The sequence below is a fragment of the Crinia signifera genome, chromosome 7 (assembly GCF_055691185.1).
Source record: "Crinia signifera chromosome 7, ASM5569118v1, whole genome shotgun sequence".
Classification (NCBI taxonomy): domain Eukaryota; kingdom Metazoa; phylum Chordata; class Amphibia; order Anura; family Myobatrachidae; genus Crinia; species Crinia signifera.
The window spans coordinates 184197845-184206406 of record NC_139223.1 but is presented as its reverse complement, the minus strand read 5'-3'; the positions used below and the strand labels follow the sequence as shown (position 1 = coordinate 184206406).

The 8562-nt window shown below is 46.8% G+C and overlaps 1 long non-coding RNA gene across 1 annotated transcript; it reads right to left on the bottom strand.

The window, feature by feature from the left end:
* Positions 1-7: 7 nt before the first annotated feature.
* LOC146019656 (uncharacterized) lies at positions 8-8323 on the bottom strand. The gene is made up of 3 exons (XR_014450641.1): positions 8198-8323; positions 2824-2853; positions 8-359 (listed from the first exon to the last, which is right to left on the bottom strand). It is a non-coding gene; the product is annotated as an uncharacterized LOC146019656 (long non-coding RNA).
* Between the last annotated feature and the right edge of the window lie 239 nt (positions 8324-8562).

The following is an 8562-nucleotide window of genomic DNA, read 5'->3' as shown; positions in this document are numbered from 1 at the left end:
TATGTTCCATCTGTGAGGCCAATGGTTTCCAGGTCATTTATGGAGCTGATGTTCTATGAACCCCAGCAGTCCGTGATGGTGATGATGGTGGTGGCGATGATGTCTACAGTTACCAATTCTACATGAGTCACAGCAATTATGGCACCCACGGTTCTCACAGCCACATTGAATCACACAGCCTTGAGGGTAGGGATTGATAACTTGGGGATAGCTCCCTGGTTGGACAACATAGCCTGGGCCTTGTGGCACGTATTGCACCTGATTATATGGGGGCACGTATTGCACCTGATTATATGGGGGCACGTATTGGGGGGGTAAATATGGCTGCTGACCATATGGGGTCATCCATCCTCCCATTCCTGAAACAAAAACACGGTTAGTGTTACAAGAGTATTTGGCTTTGATAAATGCAAATATATAATCTGTATCTACAACAGGGTTGCCGACCCTCCCGGAATTTGCGGGAGTCTCCCGAAAATCGGGTCCCCCCTCCCGGCCCCCGGAAGGGTGGGCACCCTACCGGAATCAGGGGGACCCCCACTGAGCCCCCCCCGACCGCAGCATTTAAATGCCGCAATACGCGGGTCTCAGATGAGGGGGCGGAGCTAAAATGGCACAAAATGACGTCACCGTTAAGCCCCGCCCCCGAACTCGTAATGAAATATTCCTCTCCGGGCTTCTCCCGGAGAGGATCTTGTGCAAGTCGGCAACCCTGATCTACAAGAAGGCTATCACATGACTGTTGCATCTGCTTTTACAGGGAACCAAAGATTTTTTTGTGGTTTATCTGTTTTATTTAAAAGTTTAAAGCTGCCAAAAGGACGGCTTCTGCAATGTACTTTCACTTTGAGCGGTGATAGTTTATAACCAAAACTCTCCTTCCCATCCCCAGTCCCTATGGATTCAGTATTGAATCCCGGCGGTCGGGATCCCGGCGTTCAGAATCCCAACAGCCGAAATGCCGACAAGGGGGGGACGTGGATCGCCCCCCCTTGCGGGCTCGGTGCGCTCGCCACGCAGCGGGCCCGGTGCCTCGCTACGCTCGGCACACTAATTTATTCTCCCCTCCAGGGGTGTCGTGGACACCCCAGGAGGGAGAATGTGTCGGCATTTCGGCGGTCGGGATTCCGGCGTCGGGATTCTGAACGCCGGGATCCCGACCGCCGGGATCTTAACTGCATCCCGTCCCTATCACTCGTAACTCCAGTCTCTGTCTTAAGCTCCCTCGACCATATCCAGCAAGTTTGCAACAGATCAGTGTCCCTCCAAAATTTGCTTTCACTTTTGAGTAATTTGGGCCATTGAGTGGCCTCTAGTGGTCAGTGGCAGTATTTCACTGCAGAGGTGAGCAGAATTTTTTTTTTTTATATAGAATAGAATAATGTGACCTGGCATCCATTATTTCCAGCAACTGTCTGTGCTTCATGTGGTTTCCTCCAGCAGCATAACAAATCATATGTATGGGAGGGGGGTGTTTGGGGGCCTACACATTTTAAGAATAAGCATAAACTCAAACCAGTGCTGGATTATCCACAGGCCGACAGGGGCAGTCGCCCCGGAGCCCCCACACCGACACTACTGCAGCAGGTCTCCACCCAGTACCTGGGAAGCAGGGATCTGTGCAGCACCGTAGAGGGGTCCCTGTGGTGGAGGGCACTGGTCTAACTGGTGGCTATGACTATTCGTTGTATTGCAGTTAGGACGTATTTGCTGATCTCACCAACTAAACGTTTTATTTCATAAATAGAACACATAAAAATTATTAATACTCAATTCATACAGCAAATATAACAATTATACATATACTATGTTTAGACTGTCAATTAAAAAAGAAAAATTGCACAGCAACATACCTCTGGGGTTAGTCCATGCTCAACCAGATTTATTCTTAGTTCTTAAGTACATATTAAGCACTTCAGTAATTGTCAGTGATTAGTAGTTTATTTGCAGTATAGTCTAATAGATTTATGTTAGTATTTGTTAGAAAAGTAATGTGGGGTACACACCAGGACGATTTGGCCCAAAATGGGTGGAGGATGACCCATGGGCGGCTGGAGGGAAGGGGGTCCTAGTGGCCATGCGGACTACGGGGATAGATCGGTCTGGGCCCAACCCTCTGTCAGAGCAGCTGGGCCCAGGACAGTTGTCCCCATAGCACCCTCCTGATGATGGCCATGGAGACCAGTCTTTGTCTGTCCCATGATCCTGTGTGATATTTGCCATTGGGCAGTACATGGGCCCTTACATATGTTTCTATGGGGGCTTAAAAATAAAAAAAAAAGCGTTGAAAAAACAGCGTTTAGGACTTTATGTAGGGGGACCCGATAACTGAGCCGTAGTGTCGCTTGCCAATTTAAATGACTAACCCATATGTCCCCAAATGCAGTATTCAAGAAACCCCAATGGTCTAGGTCACAGGTCTTCAGCCTGATGTTGTGAAACTACACGTCCAGGCATGCCCTGAGGTTTTTTTTTTTCTTACAGGAAAAAATGTGGCAATGCATGTTGGAACATGTAGTTTCACAACATCTGGAGGGCCGCAGGTTGAAGACCCATGGTCTAGTGTTTCCAGAAATGAGCAGAGATGCTTAAATCCAAATGACTGAGCATAGGTAAAATACCTCAGTCATGAATATCCTGGGAAAATGGACTATTAAGGGGCATCGAGGACCGCGTTTGGGAAACATTGCCATATGTCATGAGCAAACGCTGCTCCTAGAAAGGAAAATTCCAAATGTGATGTTGAAATAGAGATGTTCCCTCATCTGCTGTAGGCAAATACATGAATGGCTCTGGGGTAATGGAAAGTTGGAGATCACTGACCTTGGTCTGGGTTCCACATAACGGGAAGTCCTAAAATTTTATAGAAGAAATTTCATTAATGAAACATTTTTATAAAAATAAAAAAAAACCCTATATAAAGCAAGAGAAAATATTTGATTTAATTGACACTGATCAAATCCCAAAGATTGGGTTGGCCCTTACATACATTGCTCATTAAATTTTGACTGATACAGTAATTTAACACCGTGGTTCTCAACCTCGGTCCACAAGTACCCCCAACAGTTCACGTATTCCAGGTCACCCGGCAGGTGCACAGGTGCACTCATTGCTCACTTACACATTTAAAAAGATCACAGGTGGAGCTAATTATTTAATTTGTGATTCTGTGTGGAGACCTGGAAAACGTGCACTGTTGGGGGGGTCTTGAGGACCGAGGTTGAGAACCACTGGTTTAAGACATCTGAAATGCAATTTACAATGAGAGACCTTTTGCAATTAAAAAGGTCTTTGTCAGACTATTGAACATGTAAAGCAGGGATGGGGAACCTTTGGCCCTCCAGCTGTTGAACCACACATCCAAGCATGCTTTGCAACAGTTTTTGCATGGCCAAATAGCAAAACTGTAGCAGGGCATGCTAGGATCATAGGTGAATCTAGAATTATGGTAATGGGTGGTCCCAGATCCAGACACAAAAACATGGGGACCTTTGCGTGGCGCAGCAAAAGGGGGCATGGTCTCATGGGAAGGAGGCGTGGCATCACAAAAAGGGGTGTGGTATTACACTTTAGACCATACACAGTAATGTTCATTACACATTTTAGCAAACTCCGTAATACCCATTACACATAAAGCCACACGCCGTAATGCCAATTACACATAAGGCCACACACCATAATGCCCATTACACATTGTGCCACACATCATGATGCACTATATAACAAACCGTAATGCCCATTATATATTTGCCACATATGTGCTGCTTACCTACGTGCTCATTGCTAGGGGGCTCTTGCTTGATGGCACCATAGTACCCATTACACATGATGCTGCACACCATAGTACCCATTACACATGATGCCGCACACCATAGTACCCATTACACATGATGCTGCACACCAGGGGGGGGGGGGCTTGAAACCCAAACACTGGCCATGGCTCCACCCAAGCCCGGGGTGGAATTAGGTAAAGGCAAATGAGTTCTCTAGGACCACTTGTAGCCCTGTACACACTATGCTGACAGAGATATAGGTATATACTAATCAGCCACTTAATACTGTATGTCTGTGCAGACTTCACAAGTAGAATTTGAAGTTTGCACACCAGCTGGCCATCCACACAGCCAGTGTACGGGTGACCGGAGGGTTGCCCATACACACCACAAGACATGCTGATAGCGCTGCAAGGTTGACACATTAGGGGGCCCCATTTGCAATGCGATCTGGGTGGAATATTACCACCCAGGATCGCATTGTAAAATACATTCCCATCGGAGGTATGTATCATACCTTAGGGAGCAGGGACAGGGCTCCGAAAAGAGCCTGTCCCTGCGATGTCCGGAGCCTGAAGTCAGGGGGTCTGCGCATGCGCAGTTAGCGTTGACCCCCCCCCCGCCGACCCTGCTGACTGCACTGCCACCGGGGCAGTGTGATCCCGTAGCCATAGGCTACAATGGGTTATCGCCATCTCAGAATGGCGACAGCCCAGGCATGCAAAGCTGGGCTGCCTGATGATTCATCAGGCAGCTTCACATCCACCATAGAAACCTAGGGGGGGATTACAGCAGGGATCAGAGATTCCTGCTGCAGTCCCCCTTTGATACATTCGGGGTCTACTTAATATTTGCAGCTAATATTCTTTGATAAATGTGCACCTAGGTCTGTAAAAGTCAGTAACAGACATCTTGTCTATATACCCGACAAACCACTAACAGGGCCATAACTAGGTGTGGGTGAGCACTGTTGCCTGTGCTTCTGGCTTGCAGGGTGCAAAGAACAGTGGCAGTATCACTAGGTTACTTTATTACTAAAAAGCTTCAGGTAGTAAAAGACTCATGGGGATGGATCATATGAACAATGTCTAGGTCAACAGGTTGACACGAGAGTCTCACTCTTTGTGAAAATGTCAACACCTCTTCATGTGGCCCCCAGTTAGTGTACCGCGTGCGCTCACACCGTTAACCTTTCCCAATTGTAGTTCACATGGATTTTTAAAGTATGATAAAATGTTTTTTGTTTTTTTAAATCATGAAAATTTTTCGGTACTTGTTTCCTAGCACGGCGCCCGTTGGGTTTGATCGCATGCCTTAAGTTAAGGTACTTAAGGCATGCGATAGACGTGATTTTCTGTCAGTTACCAGCTTTAATTGCCAGTAAAGACAAAATCGCGTTGATTGCGGCCCATTATAATGGGCCGCGATGTTGACAGATGCGATTTTCCCATAGAGAACAATGTTAAATTAGTTTTAAAATTAAAATCACGTTGATCGCATGCCATTGTAATGGCATCCAATGTGATCAACCTGATTTTACATAGGGAACAATGGGAAAAGGGCCAATATCTAATTGTATATGCCCCCTCATGGGTATTAAGTATGGTTAATGCCCCCCATTGTTAACGCCACCCCACTATTGATGCCAACCCGAAGTGTGGCGAGCACAGCAAGCGTGCGAGGGGCGGCGGTACGCGTCCTCCGACATTTTCATACCCCCACTATCCACGTCGGCATGGAGTTGATTTTATATAGTGTGGCGAGCGCAGCGAGCCAGAAACGTGGCGAGCCCCGCGAGGGGACGGGTATACCTGTGAAGTAATGCACGTGCGCTCGCCACACTTCGGGCACGGTGGCTCGCTGCACTCGCCACACTATATACAATCAACTCCACGCCGACGTGGTTAGTGGGGGTATAAAAGGTCGTAGGACGGGTACCGCCGCCACTTGCGGGCTCGCCAGGCTTCAGGTTGGCGTTAACAATGGAGGGCCATTTAAGCCATCAGGGAGGGGGTTGCTATAAAAATGGGGGGGGGGCTTTTTACATTGAAATCAATGTAAAAATCGCGTTGCATGCTTCATACATCTACCCCAAAATTACATCAACTGATGCCCCACAAGCTGTAGCCCCTCCCACTGCAATAGTTGAACCAATTGTATTACAAAAATAGCATTTTATATCAGAAGTAAATATACAGCTGCAGCATTAAGCGGAAATCACCCATCTCACTATAAATTACCATAAAAAATAAATAAAAAAAGGAGTTGCTTTCTTGCAGAGACAATACATTTGATAGTATATATCAAAATTGTATAAAGACCTCCCATGTACACACTAAAAGGCGTGTACACATAGGGGTATATTGGTGGTTGCTGGGCCCTGGCATCGGCTGGCAGGAAGGGGAGGGCGCAGGGGTCATGCTGCATTGAGTAGAAATACTGCCCTGCACAGTTTCTCTACTTTCGGATCGGGATCGATCCGCAATCAGCAAACCCCAGTACGATTTGTGCTAACTTGCGATCGATCTTCACTATAAAAAAGTCAAAATCGATAATGCGAATCGCTAACTGTGCACATAGCATAAGGAGCAACCTGATGCATCACATAACAAAATAGTTACAAATGTTCATACAGTATTTTGCAGTGATGTCATTTGTAGGGAGGTGGGTAATTGCAGCTGTCTTTTTTCTCCTGTTGATCAACAGGTGCTGGGTGGATCCCTTATGCTGCTTTTACACCGCAAAACCTGCTTAGACCAGGTATATAAAAGCTTTTTTTTTAAATGGGTCAGAGCAAGTTTAACCCCTTTCGCATGTAAATACCTGGTCTAAAGCAGGTTTGCTGTGTGAAAGCAGCATGAGGCATCCCGGAGATGTGCTGGGCAGTGAGCTCTTGGAGGTATAGAGAGAGGGGATCAGGCACCAGAGTCCGCACCTAGACTGCCAGCAGGAGCTCCCGCACTGCAGGCAGGGAGGAGAGCTGCAGGACGCTGGAAGGGTAAGGGCTGTTTCACACAGTACGGTTCCTGCCGCACGGTGAAATCCCGTACGGTCAGGGAGCCGCGCCGCACTCAGAATTTTATAATGGCAGGGATGGCCACAGCCCGGCAGCCGTCCCTTCCAGTGGGGGGATCCGGCTGCAGCCGTGCGGCCGGGCCGTGGCCGTCCCGTGTGAATGGACACAATAGTGTCCATTCACAACTGCTGAGTGCGGCACGGCTCCCTGGCCGTACGGGATTTCACCGTGCGGCAGGAACCGTACTGTGTGAAACAGCCCTAAGGGTAGGGGGTCTGACACTGAGCATTAGCTCCCTCTGAGCAAGCGCAGTGCATATTTAATGAGCCGGCCGCTCATTACATATGCACATATGTAATGAGCAGCCAGCTCATTAAATATGCACTGCGCTGGGGACCAATAGTGCTCACTGCTGCCTGGGTACCATTTCAGACAGCAAAAAAAAAAAAAAAGGTCTGAAACGGGTAGGACCCTGCTTTTTTACCGTTTCAAAATACCAGTTATTTTAAAACAGTAAATTCACTCTGGACCTTTCAGACTGCACATTATTACCGTTTTGAAATGGTAAAAAAAGGCAATATACCGGTTAATATGTGCGATCTGAAAGGGGCGTTACATTCTAATAGTGGGTACACATGGTGCAATTTGATCGGGATTGAATCAAATGGCAAGCAAAACTAGTTTAAGACTATTTATCTATTCGATTTATACTACATGGGAGCACGCATTGGGATTGAATCTGCATTGAATGCTGCTAAAAGCATTCGATTTGATTTTGCTTGTATAAGCAAAATCAAATAGTAAAAAAAGGGGGTGGGGCATATCTCACAGTGTGTACGCTCTATAAATAGATCATTCTATTGAATTCTCTACACAAGACAAAGCGGCATTCCATTGTAAATAAAAGCCATTGTTATCCACACTTACTACAGGTGGCAGGTATTAGTTATAAATCAATTGTTATGCAAATAGAGATTACAGAATGCATCCTTCCCAACATGACCCGGTCCGAGAGGTACAATACTCTGCTCCTGGACTTCCTTCTTATTGCATGATTACCTTCATCTGTATTGAACAAGTTAATTGATAAGAAAGGTGTTTCACTACAGGTGATGCCAATCATACATTGCCAGGGAAATGCAGATGCATAACAATGTGTACCTCCTGGAGAGGGTCATGTTGGGAGGTATGGAATGTGCATTCTTCCAGCTGGTAAAAGTCAGTCCCCAAAATAAGATTTGGAGCCACAGGTTTCCCACTTAGAACCACCATTGTCATTGTCCAATATATCCCTGGTCACAAACACTCTTGCTCATATTGATAACCCTGACATTGTAAGACATTTTCATTATCAGGAGAAGATTATACACCATATAGCGATAGAGATGGGCGGGTTTCTTGTACGTACCTGCTCTGGGTGCACCTGGAACGTCTGTGACTGGTGCAGGGTGCAGCTAAACCACAATACTTCCCTGCTCAGCAGATAAACACAATTAACAGAGTCCTTCCAAGGTTGCACCTATCAACCCTCCCTACCCCAAAAACACACCCCTAACAACAAACTAATTGGCTAACCAAACAATACAAACTTAACCCTATAGTTCCCTGCATTCCTCCCCAATCTACACTGCCTAGGTCAGGCATTCCCCAACACAGTCCTCAAGGCACACTAAGGGCTGTTTCACACAGTACGGTTCCTGCCGCACGGTGAAATCCCGTACGGCCAGGGAGCCGTGCCGCACTCAGCAGTTGTGAATGGACACTATTGTGTCC